The 21,291-nt window shown below is 38.4% G+C and overlaps 1 long non-coding RNA gene across 3 annotated transcripts in view; it reads right to left on the reverse strand.

Moving 5' to 3' along the window:
* LOC107053542 overlaps window positions 1-21,291 on the reverse strand; it is a 78,840-nt gene that overhangs the window by 43,600 nt on the left and 13,949 nt on the right. For 2 of the 3 annotated variants that reach the window (XR_005860558.2, XR_005860559.2), the window contains exon 1: window positions 21,136-21,230. The exons of the other annotated variant lie outside the window; for it this stretch is intronic. This is a non-coding gene — a long non-coding RNA (uncharacterized LOC107053542). Of the gene's footprint in view, window positions 1-21,135; window positions 21,231-21,291 lie in introns of those variants that run through there. 3 annotated transcript variants of the gene reach the window in all.

Below are 21,291 nucleotides of genomic sequence, written 5' to 3' on the forward strand. Positions count from 1 at the left end.
AATGACCCTTTGTTTTACTAGGATATAAGAAAGACGTGGTGTGCAAATACACTTCTGGAAAGGTACTGGATATCCAGGAAAATCTGTAGAGATCCTGTGGCAGTATTTCGTAATTTTTGGTAGTGAGAAATGTATATACCCACCACATATCCAGAGAGTGCAGGTCAACTGTGACCAGCATTAGCACTTCTCAGTTCTCTCCAGGAGTAGTTTTGCCAGCCTGGCACACAGCAAAAGCAAGCCCCAGCTGAATAAGGGCAATGAAAAAGAATGAAGATACTTTGGTTATTACTTCAGGATAAAGCTCATTCTGCAAAAAGCAACTCAAGGTGCATTTTCCCTACTAGCTGAAACAAATAAATTATCCAGTATCAAACAGGATATAAATAGGTTTTAATTTAGTCATTTTAAACAGAAATTCCTGTCTTTTTCTCAATGCGTCACTGAACAGCAACACTAAACCAGGCACTGGCAAACTACGTATCTAACCAGCCTGCAAATCAAGCCATCAACTGCATACAGCTTTGCATTACAGTCATTGTGTTTAGATGAAAACAGGAGAAAAACGTTTTGTTGACTAATGAAGCCTTCCTTCAAAGAACCTATAGGTTGAGGAAACACAAGTGATACATAAGAAAACAGAAATAATTAAGGCTTTCACATGCATTTACACCACCTGCAATGCCAGAAAAGTAATGTCTTTCAAGTAAAATGCAGTCTTAATTTCCTCTCCCTCCAAGTGAATTCAGCATCAATTTCAGCCCGTTCCATTTTCCTGAAAAAAGTGGTCTAATATGGTTTGTATCTGAACATAAAATTAACAGCAGACAAGCTTTTCAGCCAAGGTTTTTTAAAGGTGTTTTGTTCAAAGTCTGAAGTCCATTTTCCAGACACATTTTTCTTTCCTCCCATTGCTTACATGAGAATGCAAAGAAATAGCATACATGAATAGGATTTACTGCAAAGCTGTCTGGCTCTGTATATAAACAAGCAAGTTTTTCTAGTACAGGTCATCAGATTTTTATTGTTATTTACTAGAACTTTAAACATAAGTCCAGAAAAGAGATATTCAAACAGTATATAAATTACTCATTTTAACAAAAATTTGAGTTGCAGCAGGCACCAAACTCTTCTGTATTCCGTGGTATCAATGAGGCAAATATGATAATAATACTACTTCACCACACAAGTGAACTACATATCATTCCATCATAACTAAAGCCTAAATAGGAATTATTTTCTCACTGCTATAATCATTTCTACCCTTCTTCCTCTATTATTTAAAACAACCTCCCACTCTACCTGTTATCATGTATCAAGACATTATCCCCTTAAAAAATTGTCTTTAGATTGTAGGGATCTGTTTCCCTGTTTTTCTCCACGCAGTTTTTCCTCAATGACCACCAAGTTTATGGTTGTACCTTCATTCTGTTTACACATCAGCTTTCAAGGTTCCTCTTCCTGTTAATAATAAAATGAATGGCTAAGCTACTAAGCTAAATTTTGTTACTTACTTCCGATACTAAGCTGTATATTGAAATGAACACCAAGGGAAAATTGAAAAGTTAGCTAGTCCAATTAAACTCATTTTGGTCTGATCAATTACAATTATATTTCACAGTCGCTCTGTGCTGTCAGTTAAACTCCATTATTAATCCTGTACCTCTTCTCAGTGAGAATTTCTCTCCACAGATTTCCATTGCAGCCTTTTCAGCTGCAGCACATGAGATGTAATAGGACATCTGACTCTTCCTTTCTTTAAACAACCAAGGGAAATGTGGGCAAATGAAGGGAGGCTGGAATTTACTCATACACTTCAGCCGGCTCTTCCTGGGCACAAAAACTGCATAACACTTCAGAAAAAATGAAACACAAGAACAGCTACACTCGCCACCTTTCTAGTTAAAATAACCTTAATGCCACTTCCATTAGTAACTGCTAAAGGTCCAGCCCTGTTAGAGACAGCTATTTAGGCAGTTAATGCTAAAAAGCAATTAGGTGTAAGTTCTAGAATCTTGATGCAGCAATGCCATTAAATATTGCTATAGTTACTAAATACTCATTAAGATTTAAAACTGAGTATTTGGCTTGATCCACAGTTTAAAGCTGTCACACTAATCTTCACAAAATTCATGAATTCATATAGAATGTCACTGTTCTCAGCTGATATAAGACCAGATTTCCACTTTTACTGTCATTACAGACTCTGTCATCTTAAACATAAATAACTCAGTCCCTTGTCCATTCAAGTCCTGCAAACTCATCTGAAAATAATTCGATTACAGGCTGTAAGAAGGACGCTAGATCAGCTGAGGATGGTCAGCGTGAATCCCATGGGCTGGATTTGGCACCAGAGCCATCTCAGCCAGCCTCCAGGAACATGAAACAGAAGGCTTCCTTCTTTAATCAGAAACAGGAAATTAGCTGTGTGAAGTCTCCCAAATGTATTATGGAGTTCTCTCTTGAATAGCAAAGAAATAGTCCGGCAGGATGGAGAATTTAGCCAGATATATTTAGATAAATAAGAGCTGAAAGAACATGCTAGCAAGTCTCAAACGTCTTCAGATACACTATCATAACATAAGGGGTTTATGATTAATTTCTTGCTCTGAGTGGGCGTGTCTACTTAATTAACATTGTGCCCACTGTTCATAGATACAACATTCTCTAAAGCTCCAACATTTATGGAGGTATCTTAACTTTTCCCCTAGCAAATACGAAAGAAGTCAACACTCACTCCCTAAACAGCCTTCCTTTCTCCCCCCTACATAGAATAACAGAATTGTAAAAATACAAAAGGAACAATGACTACAGACAGCATGATAAAGCAATTTATTTGGATTCGTAAGCGTGTTGCCTTAGCCAGATAAGGTTTATCATCTTCCCATCAGGTTTTCAAAGGAAAAATGGTTGCATCTAAACTGTTTTCTTGGTGGCTCTGTAAGAGCTCTGAGCTTAAAAAAAGAAAAAAAAAAGCATTTCAACATAAACACGAGTCTTTCTCCTGAGATAGAACCATAGAATCATAGAATGGCCTGGGTTGAAAAGGACCACAATGATCATCTAGTTTCAACCCCCTTGCTATGTGCAGGGTCGCCAACCACCAGACCAGGCTGCCCAGAGCCACATCCAGCCTGGCCTTAAATGCTTCCAGGAATGGGCCATTCACAACCTCCTTGGGCAACCTGTTCCAGTGCGGCACCACCCTCTGCGTGGAAAAACTTCCTCCTAGTAAGTAACCTAAACCTCCCCCGCCTCAGTTTAAAACCATCCCCCCTTGTCCTATCACTATCCACCCTCATAAACAGCTGTTCCCCCTCCTGTTTATACTCTCCCTTCAAGTACTGGAAGGCCGCAATGAGGTCTCCTCAGAGCCTTCTCTTCTCCAAGCTAAACAAGCCAGTTTCCTCAACCTTTCCTCATAGGAGAGGTCCTCCAGCCCTCTGATCATCTTAGTGGCCCTCCTCTGGACCTGCTCCAAGAGCTCCACATCCTTCCTGTACTGAGATGAGCAAAGGATTGGAAGCCAAAGTATTACATTCATTATTTCCCAGTGACGTGATGCTAACCTGGACCTTCTTTTTCAGAGCTAACCTATGGTCACACAACACCCACCAATGCTGAGGGTGCAGTATCCCGGTACCCACCATCCCTGACATTCCACCATCCATTCCTCACCTGCCAGAGCTCAGAGAATGCACTTATGTTTGTGAGAGAGAATTAAATTCTGTTTATTCATTTTTTTTTCTACTATATTTAGGGGAACATTTCTTGCTTGCAGCACCAGAATCTTAGAGAGCCAAGATTCTACTTTTCCGTTGCATAAGTCAAAGTTATTTGAAACAGCATTCAGAAAGGATGAGAAAAAAAAATAAATTATCAGAATGGAAGTGGGAGTAAAATGTACCAATTTAAGCTCTGATTTCAGAAGATAGTTGAACAGAAGTCAGGAGATATAGGAACTGAATCATCATCTTGGGCTAGCCCAGATTTTAGACTAAAACCCAGCAGCTTCTGAGAAGAATGAAGTCCTTTTGGACTCCTGACCAGTTTCACTTGCCTCTTTTGCTGAGGTGCAGCGTGATAATCCTAAGGTGATGTTCCTTGTTTTGAACAAGAAAATATTTCTGCCAAACCTGAAGCCATGGTACTAAGAGCAGCAAAGGGAAAGAAGAGATTTCCCTGCTTGCTTTTGCTGGTAGACTGCATATTTGACATTCATATCAAAACTAAGGGTATTCTGTTCCTAGCCCTCTGCATCTAGCCTGAAGCTTGTGCAACCATTGAAGCGAGAAATAATGGGCTACAGCATGAAATAACTTCAGGTTGATGAAAGATATTTTGACCTCCTGGAAAGAAATTTTCTCACTCCCTACATTTACTTCTCTCAGATGCACCTAAGCTACTTTAAGATGGCACTAGGGATTTGGGTTACACGCTATCTCTCAGCCATGTCCGCAGTTGTACTGAAATTCAAGAAATCCCAACCTAGCTCTCATTCACCTTTCTGTCGTTGCTGTTTTTCACCTTCACTCTCTCCCCCACTCCTTTTTTCTTTTTTTTTTTCTTTTTAATTTACAAATATAGTTGTCTCAACTATAAACATGTTAGGCTCCAGGCAGCTTCAAGAACAGTCAGTAAACTAATGATGAAAAGAATCCCAAATAAGGAAATAAGTATGGTTCACCAATATGACCACAAACAAATCTGGGGGCAGAGGCGGGAAGGGAAAACAAGAATAAAATAAAAAAACAACTTTAACATAAATTGAGCAGGGTTTCCACTCCCCTCCCTAAGGACTGTGAGTCATCTTCTGAACAACTTACCATGAAGTAGATTTATATTTGATATCGTTCTTGGCTTTTTAACCCCCTTTAAAGCTTTCTCTGTTGGTTTGTATGAATGCAAGGCTAAATTTCTATTTCCTTAGCATGTTTAGCTCCTCATTTTGCATTGATTCCCTGATCCACAAAGCAGCTCTAATACTTATTCACTTTACCAATAATTACTTGGAAGAGCTGCTGCTGTAAAGACATAAAAATTGATGAATTAATTAATTCAGTTTAGAACTTATCAGTATGTTCTTCTTAAGTTAGCATGTTCTGATGGCTGCTATTGAGCAGGAGGACATACAGAATAGAGATAGAGCTTAACTCAAGACCGTTGTAAAACAGTCAAAATGATGATCTGTCCCACTCCATACAATGTAGAGTCAGCTTCATCACAGAGTTTTATTAAGATTTGAGAAATAGAATTCGTACTGGCACCAAAAGTGTTGTTTTAGTCCTGCTGTAATTTAGGGGAATTTTCTTTCCCCTTGGCTAATCCAAACTTGTGGAAGGCAACTCGTATCAACAGCAAGAACAAATAATAAAATACAGATACACATTTATAAAAAGAAACTAGCTTTCCATGGTTCTCTTACTTTTTGATATAGATCCCTCTCTCAGCTGTTATCTCATCCTTTTCCTCCAAAGTTAAACCAGACAAAGAGGAATCTCAGCATTCGGCTTATTATTTGTCAGCCGCACAATTCTACCTTCTCCAGTGACGGCATCTACAGTAAAGATTACATGAATCAGCAGTGGGAGTAGTACTCAAGAAAGTAGAGCAAGGAGATCCTTATGAGAGAGAGAAAACCAATGAAAAAAAACCAAAACAGTAGTTGTATCGGTTTAAAGGGAATGCAATATTGAGACTCCTGGTCTCTTCCGTGGAATCACATGAGCTAACAGTTACCTGCCATTCATAGTACTGAAACCAACCATAAACAGGGAGAAAAATTATGCAACTAAAACTGTGACAACAAGGCACTTGTTAAATGCAGTTCTCACCTCTTCTTGATATTACAAAACAGTTTCCTCAGTACCTTGCCCCTGGAAAAAGCCAGTGCTAGTTAGAGGGCAATGTCATAAAGGCAAATTCACAGTCCCAGCATCGCCTTGGGCTGGCACTGTCATTACCTTTAACTGATTGAGCGCATTCACAACAGTCCCAAGAAGGCAATGTCACCTAACTGTAGCTGTTCTGATCTATTGAAACAAAAGTTAGCTAATGCTGCATCACTTCATCTTCACATCCATTTTATTCATGTTGGGTAATCCCTATCATTACCTATCTCTCTTTGATGTAGGTAACTGACATGCCAGATACTCACATTCAATTCTAAGTCATAGTACAGACTTTTTTTCACAGTGCTGGGCTAGTTTCCTAATGGGAGTTTTGTTTTCTTCAATTGTAAAAATCAGAATAGTAAGATTTCTGTACTGAGCTTTGGATACTTTGTTTATATGAATTGTGAATTTTTTGTGTACACAATCACAAAATTTACAAGTGCTTTATTATAAAGTCCTTCAAAATATATTGTTCTTAAATGCTACCTAAGTGAAATGGGAATATTATTATAGGACTAATTTATCACAAATTAACCTAACTAATATAATGCTTAAAGATTTTTTTTAAAATAGGAACTAATGAAGACAAATTTAGAATTTTAATATTTTCAGTAACATAATGACATCGAGGTGCACGACCAAATATGTACTTCCACCTCTGACTTAACATTGAGCAGGCATACATTTTGTTTCAGTCAGGAAGGAGATTTATTATGCCCTGTTATAAAAGTCTACCTTTTGTTTATCCTGTATTACACAAGTAATAACTTTTGAGATAAATGTTTTGGTGCAACTGAGTGCCTCAGAGTTTTAGCCTAAGAAAAAAGAACTGTGGGACAGAATTTATGGTTCTGGATTTGCTACAGTTTGTAATTACTTCCAGGGAGGTCAGAGAGAAAAGGCCAAATGATGAAAGACAAGACCTAAAATCTTTGAGGAGAGCTGTGTGGGAAGAACACAAGAGGCCTTTCTGCTGTAATGAAGATGAGTGGCAGTTAATGAGTAGCACTGTTGAAAACTTAATTTGGGGATTGACTTCAAAGCAAACGTCACTGAATGATATTCCTGCTTGTGTTACACATGTCATTGTTGGATATGCCTCATCCTACAAGGACATGATCATCTTTTGGCTTCTCTTAATTCTTCATGTTTTCTCTTTAGGACAGTATCTCCATCCCACATCAGTTAAGTTGCAAATTTTTAAGCAAAGTTCAGGAGATAGAGAAATTTATTCTCCGAAACACAAGAAGATACAATTTAACAGACTTGAGATAACCATACTCTATTCTTTGATACAATATGCTGCCTTCTGTGATGACAGATGCCAGAGTAACAAAGGTGTTGTTCAGATGACTGATAGGCATACAAATTTCTTTAGCAGAACTCTCCTGACAGACTGCATTGATTTATTAACATCCAGATTCTCAACTGCTAGGGAGAAAACAGTGGTACTTCTGCCAAGAACATACTACAGAAATTAAATTGTCAAAACATTCACCCATCACATGGAACACACTTATGCTATTCAATACACAGACGATCCTTCTATTTATATTAATGTTATAACAACAGGTACATCTAACATTTGTGATCCCACCAACAGCAGAATTGTGTAAGACGTCATCACCCCTTTTCCTTCTGGTGCGTTCATCACTGTGTGACTGATTACTGTTATATGCCTCTTCTTGAAAGGAGGAACAACAATTAGATGAACATCTGACCACACTGAATTTACTCCATGGTCAGCACTAATCCAAGAACTAACAGTAGCTTTCCCTTTCCAACTACTGATGCAAGGGATTTATAGAGAACTACAGAAAGTTGTGTCAGCTGGGTACTTCAAGCAGTGCATCTTGAAATAACACCTGCAATAACCTGTGCAAGTAAAGCACATTAACAATTCTTGCAGAATTTCAAGGAGAGAGCCAGACAGCAGACATAAATATTACCATCTGACTCATCTTAATTCTCACAATATATCATCCTTCATGTAAATTTGTGTCTCTGTAAGGAAGATTGATGTATAGCAGAATTAATGGAAGAACTCCTCTTAATGACATATTTAATTCCTTGTTAACTGATCACGCGTACTTATTTTCTGAAGTTTTTTTTAACACCCCCAAGCAGATCTCCTCCTTTCTTGGACACAGATGACAGTAGCTCAGCCATGAGCGTTTTGCAGCCTTGCTATTATAACTGATGCAGATATAAGAACCTCTCTCACACAAATTTTATCTTGCAATTGCCTAAAATCTTTTTAATAAATTAGTCTTTTCCATCTTGTTGCACAGTGAATATTAATAAAAATGAGAGATGAAAACAAGAAAACAAAGCAGCTATTATACAGGAAGTCAACCTCTAATGAGCATTCTAACTGTGCTATTGAAATAATGTTGTGGGGCTGGATGTGGAAGTGCAAGAAAAATCTATCATATTAATTCCATATTTTCTCTCAAATCATAAATTAACAGTTATCTGCACTTTCACAAGTAGTTAAAAATGAACGTTAAGTTAAATTTCAGTGGATTTACATGTTAATCTAGGGCACCTTATAAAGTTACTTACATTGCTGTAAATGAGGACACCTACCCCCCCCCCCACAAAAAAAAGTAAAAAGTGCTGAATAAAGGATGACTTGATCTAACTTCAAATCAGCCAGAATAACAAATAAAATGTTAAGATAATCTTTTGTTATCTTAAGTTCTATCACTTCAGTTAATAACTATCACTTGTTCTTAAGTAGAGCATGCTGCTATTTTACCATTAAAATAAATTGTAAATACTACATTAAAATTTGAATAATAAGAACAAAGGTGAAATATTCTACTCAACTTTTTCCACAGTAATTTTGATTCAAAGAAACTTGGAGCTGTTTCAAGAGCTGTTTAAGAGACAAATTAATTTCAGATGTGCCCACCCCAGATCTGCTGTCACTGATAGCAATGTTTTGTTTATTCAAACACATGGTTATCTTTTCCCTCAAATCTTTTACAATAACTTGTATCAATGAACTTCTCCTTAGATAAAGCATGCACACATTTAATATGTATGCCTTTGGCTATAGTCAACAGGGAAGTTCACAACTGGACAATGTTAACAAGGTTTCTGCATTGGCTTTCTGCCCCCACTGTACAGACATACAAACTGCTCAATCATGTAATGAGCCACTCAAAATTGTCAGCCATATGTTTCCAGTCAAAGAAATCACTGACTTGGTTTTGCTCAACCTCTGAAGCTGAGCTGCAGCAGTTCCAGCTGTGATCAACAGGCAGCTCAGATATGCCTGTAGGATGGGCAGGACAGACCTATTGCTCACCACCATCTTCCCTAACTCAAACTAATGCACCTACTTTTAGTCAAAGACTGAGAATGAGAAATACTAGATTTTTCTTTTACTTAATCTCAGCTCTTTTAGAAGAGATTTTTTCCATTCATTGTTCATTGTGTTCTTGCTTGTTATTTAGTTTTCAAACAGAAACCAGAAGCTCTTTACATACAGAATTAAAGCATTTGCTTAAGAGGAGCAGATTTAGTAAAGGGTTGGGATGCAGAATGGTGATAGCATTGTAATTAAAATTTTCTTTCACTCAGAATTTGCAAATGGGCTTGGAAAAGTTTGAATGCCTGCCTCTGCCAAGGGACAACAAGAAACTCTAATTGCAATTCACTGTCTGCAAGACATGAAAATGATTGTAGCTCTTCACTCTTGCTTTGGAAGGTTAGAAATTCATTCCCCCCCATTCAGAACTTGGACTTGAACTTCTGGTGAACAGCTAGCTCTTTATAGAGAAAGGAGACCAGCTGCTATTGCCTGAAAGCCTGCTGTTCCCAGTGCATCAGAACAGCAGTACCAAATTAAAGTTTGAAGAGCACTGAAATCTTTTATACACATACACAAGCTACTCTAATGCTCTCTTTGAATTTCAAGAGAAGGTTATGTCATTGATTTAGACATAACTGACATAAATGAAACAGAAGAAAGCCCATTCAGTCCTTCTCACTCGAAGACTTGTTTTCAAGTCATCTTCATCCACCTCTGACACTTTTCTCAAGAGCATTACAAGGAAGGCAACAGATGTCACTACTCTTAAAGAAAACCACAAGGCAAATGCTCCCCACAAGTAGTCCTGACACAGTAAACCATACAGCCTAAGGAGGACATATAGAGACAAGCCAGCACTACAGACGCAGTAAGGATGGGAAGCTGCAGCATCTCTATTGAGTTAGCAAGTACAGATTCAGCTTACTTCAGCTTTACTCTAGACTTGCCAGTAGTCCAAAAGAGGTCTGGAAATTGAGAGCAGAAGCCTTACTTCCCCTTCAAACTCTTAAGTCTGAAGTTAGATCTGGTTCTAAAATACCCAATCCCGTATCTAATCCACACAAATTGCTGAGATATTTCTGCCCACATATACACACACACTTCCACATACATGAACAATCTTTTTTTAAGTACATTTGCTACAATCCCCATTAAATTATGAATTTGGTATTTGATATAATTCATACTCAGCAGCAAAACAAAGATTCTGACTGCCAGGATTTCAGAATAATTTTTTTTAATACAATCTTCTTACAGCTTGACAGCAAGTACTTTCATAAGAGAGTAAATCCAGTTGGGATTTGTTCCAAAGCAGCATTTACAAGTTGTCATTACCTTTTCATATGATCCTATTGACAAAAACAAACTCAAGAGCTTCTTTTGATCTGTTTGCAACAGGACACACAATAGCAGAACATTCTGCACTGGTTGAAGTAAGCTACTTCAAGCTCTTCTAGGTATCATTCATATACTTTTACAGTCCAGACCTACACACATACTCACCTCATGTCCCTTATGTCCTTCCAAGATATTCACAATTAGTTGTGAATTGAAGGGCAGTTGTTGACTAGACAGAGGATGGGATCTCTATAACTCAGACCAGAAAAACCCTCTCTCTTCCTAATGCCACTAGAGTCACTCAAATTACCTTCAGGGCTCCAGTCAAAGTTTTTATATTTAAGTTTTCTCAGTGAAAACATTTCTTTGTTTTTCCACACAATATCTGCAACTACAAAGTTCAACCTTCCAGTCTTTACTGAGAATATGGTTGCAATGCCAACTCAAAATCCAGCCTCCTTTCCTGTACCTGATGCCCTTCACATTAATGTTGAGACAACCAAGGGGACAACAAATACTCTTTGGATAGATCAGACAGGAAATTAAAATAGCACATGAATGTTTTGTCGGACCAGTCATCTGGAGCTGTTCTCCCAAAGCAGTTCAGCCAGAACTCTGTACACACAACTGCACTTGAAGAGCTACAGGCAGCAACATTTCTTGCAGAGAAAAGAACAAGCAGGAGGAGTTTTGGGTGAGTCAATGAGAAATGTTGTTCAATGTCAGACCTCAGCCTCGTGACAAGCCTGTTCCAGTCAGGAAAATGTGAATCCATGATATGGCCATCACAAGTTTTGGAGCAGAATTCAGTCTCTGTGCCTTCTTCCTAGTAAGGAATTTTGCTTTAAAACAGCACACCTCAACATATTCTACTTTTTGTTCTCATGACAAGCAGGGACTTGGGCATTAAGCACTAACTTGGAAAATCCAAGATTTGATTACCTACATTGGTTCATGGCTAAAATTATGACAATATAGAGCAAGGTACTTTAGGTCTCTCGTATTCCTTAAATCAACAAAATGTACAGCAGTTAAAGGAAGTTATTACTCACAGGATAATTAAATCCACCTCCAAACACCATTCACTTGACCTGTCACTTACCTTTCTGTCCTTATTTTACCAAGCAGCCTCTGTCTAAGCACTTGTCAACAAAAAGGAGACAAATTTGCATACTTGGCTACAAGAAAACTAAAGCTGAACTTGTCTTACTTTAATATCTTACCCCATATTATTTAAGACAACAAAGAAGGTATTTGCTTTATTACAAGACAAAAGAGGCGGCTCTACCTTCAGTTTAGACTGGAATTGCTATATTGCTATCTCTCTGCCTTCAGCACTGGATTGTCATCACTACAAATCATTCGGCCTTAAATTGAGCCAGTTTAATATCCTGAAACCTCACAGAAACCAAGAGAATTATTTTTTTCCTCTCCAGGAAGGATTTCAGGCATCTCAATGGTACTCTACATTCTTGTAGGAGTGGTTCAGTGGCCCAGAATTGAATAATACAAGTACTCTTGCTTATAAAGAACAGCTTACTGTCTGTCACTCAACTTCATCATGGTATTAACAATAGAAATGCAAACAAATCATTGTGAAGACTGGAAGAACAGGGATAACTGACTTAGTGCAAGCTAACTGGAAGAGAAAATAAACTAAGAGGACTAATGGGGTAGATTAATTCAGTCACTCAGTTTCAAGAAAGAAGACACAGTCATCTTAGATACGCAAACCCCTCCAGAGAGCATCACTGAAGTGAACTGCCCAGGGAGACTGAAGTGCCACCAGCAAAAACTAGTAAAGCTGATCTAGTAAATATGCTTCAGTGGAAGAGTAACAGCTCAAGATATGTGCATGATGGTTACTTTCTCTGAACATTTCTGCTCACTGAGTTCAAATGAAGGTCAGGGAAGCCACGTTCCATTCCTCCAGACTCGCTTCCTTTCAAAACTGCAATTGCATGGCCACATTCTAGGTTCAGCTATTGATTTGTTACAGCAGTGCTTTTCTTCATACATCAGATTGATAGAGGGGTGAGAAGCATCCTTCTGGAATACACAGATATTGACCTGCATTTTATTCATTAGAGAAATGTTATTTTTTTAGGCATTATTTATCACTCAGTAATTTGCATCCAAAAGCAGGATAAGTGAACTGTGCTCTAACTGAAGCTACTGCTACAAACCCTTCATTTGAAATGCAGCCACCTCTTTAACATCTCAATCATTGCAGATGTCTAGTAGAAATGTGTATGTTTCACATTCATTGTTGAATGCAGACTACAGCCAATGCACAGTTGTAAACTAGCTTTCTGTTCCTCATGTATCACTTCCCAAAGATGACTGCACAGGCTACCAACTGTTAATGAATATTCAGATTTTTCTTTTGTCATTGCCAAAGCTACTCTTTTTGTCAGCAAAGCCAAATCTGCAGGTTCTGTCACAGTTGTTGACATATTTAGGGGATATTTCTAAATAAGAAGTTCAGATTTATATATATTTTTTTTTTTACACCAGCATGAAGTCTACAAAATATTTTTTTTAAATCAACATCAGTGTCATCTAGAATATGTCATCAGTACAAAGAGGAGGAGCATTTTCCTCCACATTAGTGAGAGCTCCGCATACTTCAGAACCAAGTGATACCTGTCAGCTATCCTCAAGCTCAACCTTGTTGAGAGATAGTGAATGACACAGGTCTTCTATGCTTGGAAGGAATGTGTAGCCTATCATGGATTAGATTTTTTTAAGTTTGTCATAGCTGCCAAAACAACCCCAGTGTTGCAGAGCTCAAGTGAATGCAGAAAGAGAATCATAATGGTGTTTAGACAGATATTGTCTAGGAAGACAACTGTGCACTTTATTTTTCAGACCAGTATCCTTTTCTATTCATTTCTGCCTGTCACATAAGACAGAAGTTGTCAGAAACATACCATGAAATCCAACATTAAAAGTTAAGCACTATGGCAATTACCATTGTGGGGCAAATGGTCACAGATAGCACACAGTGGTGACTGTAACCTGAGTAAATCATAGAATCATTAAGACCAAAAGACCACTAAGATCATCTAGTCCAACCCCAAACCATCCCCACTAACCATGTCCCTCAGTGCCACATCCACACAGTTCTTGAACACCACCAGGGGCAGTGACTCCACCACCTCCCTGGGCAGCCTGTGCCAATACCTCACCACTCTAAGAACAATTTTTTCTTAATATCCAACCTGAACTTCTCCTGGTACAAATTAAGGCCACCACATCTCATCTTACTGCTAGTTACTTGGGAAAAAAGGCTGACCCCCACATCACTACAACCTCCTGTTATTCCCAATCATAAAACTAATTTCCTCTAACAGCATAGGATGAGACCCGTAGCACTGATCTTGTTATTGGAAGAGCACCTCCCCAAACTAGGTTTTTGCTTGATTTGGTAGTTTATTCTTCCACATCCTCACAGAATACGTATGATAACTGAGAAAAGAAGTCAGACCTCCAATTTTGGTTACAAAGAAAGAAAAACGTACACACACCAAACTGATTTCTTAAATAAGTGAAGAGAATACGTCTGGGAAAGTGACACCTTTCAGGAAAGAATGAGAAGGGAAAGATCAGAAAGAAGTGGGTGAAATGCAGGACAATATCAAAAGTAAAAAAAAAAGTAAAAAATAAAAGTCACTTGTTATATTAAAAGCCCAACTTTTCACTTAGATGCTCAAATAGAATGGAACATAAGGGAAGGAGGGCTTGGTTTTTAACCTAAGTGCACATCTTCCAAATTACGGGCTTGTATTCCTTCTTCAAATTCATTTCTGTTTTAAAAACTAGTTTGGCAGAAACAGTGTGTCATTTCAGTTTATACAACACTACTGAATTCTGCATTTCCCACTCATATAAGAATTCTTATCACAGCCTTCCAAAAATTTATTCTAGATCATAAGGAATGCTAAGCCAATGAAGAGAAATATGTCAAGACAGGACAGACAAAGAGGCTGTGGCTACTTTTTTTTCAATGAACTTTGGAAATCTGACTTATGCTAACACCCCTGAAAAAGTATATACCACTCCGAGTAGAAAAATGACAGCTTTTATCCTCTTCAGAATTGTCAGCTCATCAGCATGGAAAAAAGCTGGGTAAAAAAAAGAAAATAATAATAGAACTGCTTGTTTTTAATTAGTGTTGTTCATCAACATAAGATAACAGAAAACTGATCTTTCTAAGACAAGAGGTTTGCTGGGAGAGGAAGGTGTTAGCATAATTTCTGCAAGAAATCCAAAAGCAGAGTTCTAGAAGCTATTTAACATCATCTTATGCAGCATCATTATTAACAGACTCAAATGACACCAGAAAGGAACAGTATGTCATACAGTTGCTTAAAGCTGGCTGGCTGAACTCCAGCATTATTAGTAATGATAAATGCCCAACGGAGATTTATACTTCTCCTGATGTTTCTCATACACTTGCAGCTCACTTGCTGATATATTTGTGGAAATGCATGAAAATGGACACCTAGACTGTTGTGTGTTTTTTTGTTTTGTTTTCAATATATTTTCTTTACAACTTGGGTCAGAATAAATTATTCGCTTACAGTGGCCACAGGTTTAAAAAAAAGGAAGAAATTTCTGCCTACATAATGGCGAAAGACTTGGGAGGGACTGTAAGATTAAGTCTTAACAGACAAATTCAGCCAAACTCCCTCTTTAATGTAATCCTTGAATGCATAATTATGAGATGGCTAAGAAAAAATAAGGAAATATTACAGCTCCTCTTCAATAAGGGTAAGAAAGAGGTCCAGTTCTATTCCAAAGGTGGATTCTTGTCTAGCTCTGACAGCAGATGGGGAAAACAACACATTAGAGAAGATTTTGAAAAGAGCATGAGTTCAGATATTGGGAACCCTGACATAAAGGTTGGGCTTTATACCTTATATATAGGTCAGAAATAATTGTACTACAGAATAAAGGTACCTACACAGAGAACAAAACTTCAGTGAAGGTTTCTCCAACATAGCCTACAAACTCCAGTGCTTGGAATACACAAGTATTCAGAATAAATAGTAAGGAAGTTAAGCAGTCAGGCATCAGAAAAACTTCCCAAAGATTCTAGTAAACACTACCGTTTCTCAAATGGTCAGAATTCCACAAAATGATAGAAGTCTGTTAAAAAATAGTCTGAAGATCAGCTGGCTCAACATCAAAGCTGAATGAGATTGCTCAGGGCCCTGTCAGGCTGTGCTTTAAATATTTCCAGGGATGAAGACTTCCCGACAACAGATTGGAACTTTCCTTATTGTATTTTTTTATTTTTATTTTTTTAAATCTTTTGTTGCTTATCTTTACTCTTTACTGTTGAGAAGAGTTCCAGCTTTGTATTTTCTACCACGTGCTACACAGTTCAATATTGCAAGTATTTCCCCTCAACTTTCTCCAGGCTGAAAAATCCACCTCTCTCAGCCTCTGCACGCATGCCACTTGCTTCAGGTCTCTGATAATTTCAGTGATCCTACTTTGGAACCCTTTCAACATGTAAGTCTCTCTTGTCTGAGAGGGTAGAAGTGGGTTGAAGTAGAAAGTTTACCCTAGAGGTAGCCTCAAAAATGCTAGGTAGAGAATAACTGCATCCCTTAATCTGCCAGCTATGCTCACACTAACTACCCAGTATGCTGCAAGGTCTTATCCTTGAATGGACACAGTGCTGATTCATGCTCAACCTGATACTCACTGACAACTCCTCCAGCCTGCTAAGTTCTCTCTGAATGGCAGCCCTGAGGTTTAGTCATGAGCTGTTCCCTCCAATTTAGTGTTATCCTCAAATTTGTCATGCATTCTTTCCCATCATCCAGGTTACTGATGAAGACATTAAACAGTGAAGGAGCACCACTCATAACTAGTTGCCAGTTTTTTTTGTTGTTGTTTTAAGTACTGCTGCTCCTTTCTGAACTCAGAGATCCATCCAATATTTCACACAGCATGTAGCCCAGAGTTCTTGGCCATATCTCCCCAGTTTAGCTATAAGAACTAGAGGATTGTATCAAAAGCCTTGCTAAGTCAAGGTAAACAAGATCCACTACTTTTCCTTATCCACTCAGCCTGCTGCCATTTCATAAAAGTAGGCAATCTAGATGATCAGAAATTACTTGCCTTTAGTACATCAACACTGATGGTTCCCAAACACCCCTTTGTGTTTCATGAGCTTCTATAAGTAGTTTTTCCATAATATCTGCAGGGCTAACATGAGGCTAAACAGCCTGAAGTTTCTGTTTCCAGCTTTTTCCTGCTACTGGCTAGGAAAAGTATACAAAAGCAACTAGTAGTTGTAGTTTATTTTTCAGAATTAATTGACAAGTAAAAATGCCACACCATTATAAATAATCCATTAGTGGAAGCACAAGAGACACATATTTCATCTACAAGAGTATTTGGCGAATTACTTTTCCATGAACTAAGTACAGATCTCTATGGGGAAAAAAAAAAACCAATAAAAAATTATACCATCTTGGTTTAGTCCCATGTGAACGATACGTCTTTGAAGTCCTAACTCTATTAGATCAGTCTTACATTTAAACCAGCCCGGTCATGTAGAGATTCGTAACAGAAATGTTAAGGAATGACTGCAGTACAAAGAAAGACATTACAAGAATCAACAGAGCAACAGTTAAAGTAGCGTCCAACAGGGCAAAATTAATAATCATAAAACCAGTAAACACTGAAGAATGCACTGCTCATACCAAGTTCATGGCAGAGATGACTCATTAGCTGAAGGCTTATGTTCTGGAAACAAAGCTATGACAAGTTAATAGCCTGGTATTGGTGCCATTTCTCTTCCTGTTATTCAAACCAGAATACAGACTGCAGCCAGAATCACAGAACTGTAGGGCTTGGAATGAACCTCTGGAGATTACCTAGCCCAACCTTGCCAGTAACGCACATTTCCTACAGTAGGCAGCACCAGCAAGTGCACAAGTGGTTTTGAATATCTCCAGAAAAAAGGAGACTCCATAACCCCCTGGGGCAGCTCATTCCAGTGCTCTGTAATCCTTAAAGTGAAGAAGTTCTCCCTCCTGTCTGTATGCAACTTCTTGTTCCAGTCTGTGCCCATTGCTCCTTGTTCTATTGCTGCTCACACCACTGAAAAGAACCTGGCCCCATTCATTTGACTCCTGCACTTTAGACACAAACAGTGACAGATCCCCTCCCACTCTTCTCCAGGCTGATTAGACCTAGGTCTCTCAGCCTTTCCTCATCAGGGAGGTGTTCCAGGTCCCTCAGCTTCTTTATGGTTCTCTGCTGGACTTTCTCTAGCAGATCTCAAGAAGATATCAAAAATGAGAAGACAAAAGAAATCAGGCAGAGATCACATCTTGACCTCTGAAGGGTAAAATAAGCAGAACTCTGAGATGGAAAATCATTCTACAATAACAATTGGTTGCCATGGCTATATAAATGCATGTTCAAAAACTAGATTATTATCATCAGTCTGAAGGAAACTGGAAGATACGGCAGAGGTTCAGCAGCCAGAGTTCCACATCCTATATGACACACAATCCCAGTCAGACTACTTGGGCACACATACCTAGGTGTGTGTTCATGAATATGAAAAGATGGAGTTAACTAATCCAGGAAAAAAAATGATCTCTTCCTTTACAATCTCACACAGAGTATTGTTAAAACTCAATGGTTTTCTGTCCTTTTCTGCACCTCACCCAGAAGGCAATAAATGCCTACAATGAAGGAAGCCAACACACTATTGCAGGGACTACTGCTTCACGATTAGAAAAAAAATCAGCAGTCAAAAAAAGCAGATGGAGTCACGCTTACTGCTAGTTGTAGCAGGAATTAGTCACAACCAGCCATTTGTCACTATTATAGAGTTACAATAGTTAGAACTCCAATGCTACCTGGAGCTGTTACTCTTGGATTTAATTACTGTGATCATCAAGTCTTTGCTATCCATATATTTAGCTTGGGTTTTACTGAATGATGGCAACCACATCTGCTTAACTGGTTTTCTGGGTTGCAAATGCACATTGCCAATGGTATCCTGGGCTTCATCAAAAGAAACATGGCCAACAAGGTGAAGGAGGTAATTATCCCCTCTTTGCTTTGCTTTTATGAAACCCACCTGAAATATTGCCCTCATCTATGGGGTTGCCATTGGGGCAGGGGAAACCACCTCACAGATTAATGCATGGCAATGAAGAGAAGTTCAGAAGTTTGGTCTGATCAAGAGACAAGATGAGATTAAGCTATCCATTTGTCAACTTTCAGCACCACATTTAAGCCTCAGGAAAGGGGAAAATACTTTCCTGCCAAGCAGTGTTTACTCTACTTCCCAGCAAACAGTATTTTGAAACACTGAAATCAGCTTTCAGAGTCCTAATTAATTCCATGTATTCATAACAACTTGTACTGGTGGAAAATCTGTTACCAGGAGTCTGGCAAAGAGATGCTAGAGGAAGAAACACATAACGACGTACAAACCTAACAATGAAAGCAAACAAGAGTCAATATAAGGGCATGTAGAAAGTTTTACAAAAACAATCTGCCCAGCAATTTTAGTTGATGCATTTGTAGTACACACAATAACTTTCCTGTCGCGTAAGTTCAGTATGTGTGGATCTAAATAGCTATAAAGACTGCTGTGGGGATCTGTATTATCTCACTAGGGCTGTAGTCCACCAAATCTGGGAGGTCAGTATAGTTTTCATATAAATCACAGAAGATTCAGACATAAGCAGCATATGTTGTTCCCTGAAGTCGCTTTTGACTGAACACCGTTTAGCTCTTAAAACATAAGCAGGCCAACCAGCACAGCATCCCAGTTAGAACCACAGCAGTCTTTGTTTTGGCAGATTTTCACAGACACCACACATTCATTTGCACAGGACTTATTTGATGCTGCTGTTTAAGCTTATGGGAAATAGACTGTCTTCTGCCCATTAACTTCTTCAGGGAAGGCAGGCTTCAAGTATGACAAAAAGGCTATTAAGTTACTATTCAGTATAAGAGAAACATCAGGCATCATTATACGAATGGATCTACATAATGAGCATTTAACTGAGTTGCAAAATAAGACATTAGACTTCCAAGCTCTTTCTAAAGGCAATAATATCATCTTTATTAGTGCAGCCAAGTTATGGTCCATATCAGAGAAAAAACAGGACCAGGAGTTTCATTTACAATGTTACCTCCAATAGTTATGTCACACAGAGGTTTAAAAAAAACTTGCCTCTGCTTCATACAGAGGGACATTCTTATCCCAACAGTACCACCTGCTACAGCCCACATGGACAGAAAAGCAGGGTCCATTGCTTTCTTCATTCACTCTAATATCATTATCTTAGTATCATACAGTGCAGATTCAAATCCTGGCTATTCACCTGAGAGTAGTTTTACCACTAAGATAGCACCCCAGCATTCAAATCCCTCTATGATTTTCTGTAGAGGTAGGTTGAGGTGAGTTCTATTACTTCCAAAGATGAACACCGCCCTTCTCCCAGAGCTGAAAATGTATGGTTCTGACTGTATGCTTTGTGATACCATACATAGCAAATCTAGTTTTCAAACAAAAGATTGTGTGTGTTTTTCCCTTATTTCCACAAGGAACATTGCTTCTCTGACAATATTTTATCTGTAGTCAACCTTCACCCTATTAGAAGATTCCCAATCCTAACTCCCTTACAACCATTCATAGCTCACACAGCTTCTAAATGCTGACAAGTCAACATCCCTTGTGATACAAAAACAAACAAACAAAAAAACTACACAAAAACTCTTCAACTGTTGTAGGGAAAAAGCATTTCTACATGGAAAAGAAAATAAAGTTTTAAAGTAAACACATATTCTTTGAAAAGTCTGAAATACATAGGAGACCAAAAGTAAAAAAGGAAAAAAAAAATACTTATTTCAGAAAAATGCAGCTGACCAAAAGAGGCGAATCCTTCTGTCAAAACACACGCAAAAAACACATGCAAAACAGCTACTGGTCAGTGATTATACAAAAGCGTTACTGCTGACAAAGGACAGTCCAGATACAATTTATCTTAGAGTGTCCAATTTAGCCAAGGGTAAGGAAATAAGGCATAAACAAGATACTATAAAGAAGGTAGCTAAGTCTCTCCAGTCATGTATTTTAATCATTAAGTCTTGGGCAAGACAGGAAATTTCTAAAGGAAGTAAATGCACATACATAGCTGCAAGAAAAAGCTTATTCTAAGATCCCAACCTACATGCACACACAACTTTTAATATCCACTGAAAGCAATGGAGGATCTGAGCATAGCTTCTCCCACCCTCCTGGAGAAGGGTGCAACCCCTCTATTCACTAAGGGATTCCTGCTCAAATGCCAGTAACCAAAGCTGTAATTCCCTATCGGAAACAGAGAACTACTACTCGCTTCAAAACCCTGGGGTACAAAGACAACCAAACTGCCAGCAGCATAACCAGAGGGAGAAAAGCACACTTAGAAAAGGGCAACAAATAAACAGTAAAGTTCACTAAGCAAGACTTCCTCCCACAGAAAGCACTTGTAACACATCTGAACAACAAATTATCTACTTTTCCCTTCATATTCATTTACTCACCATTTGCTGTTCGAGTCAGTGGAGGGAACACTCAGCTATCCTCTCTTCCAATTTCCTAGCAAAATACTAACCAAGCATGTAACCAAGTTCAAGCTGATTAAAGCTCCCAAAATTACATGTTACAACTCTCAGCTGTGGCCTCTCACAGCTGTTCAG

Source organism: Gallus gallus, chromosome 5 (assembly GCF_016699485.2).
Source record: "Gallus gallus isolate bGalGal1 chromosome 5, bGalGal1.mat.broiler.GRCg7b, whole genome shotgun sequence".
Lineage (NCBI taxonomy): Eukaryota > Metazoa > Chordata > Aves > Galliformes > Phasianidae > Gallus > Gallus gallus.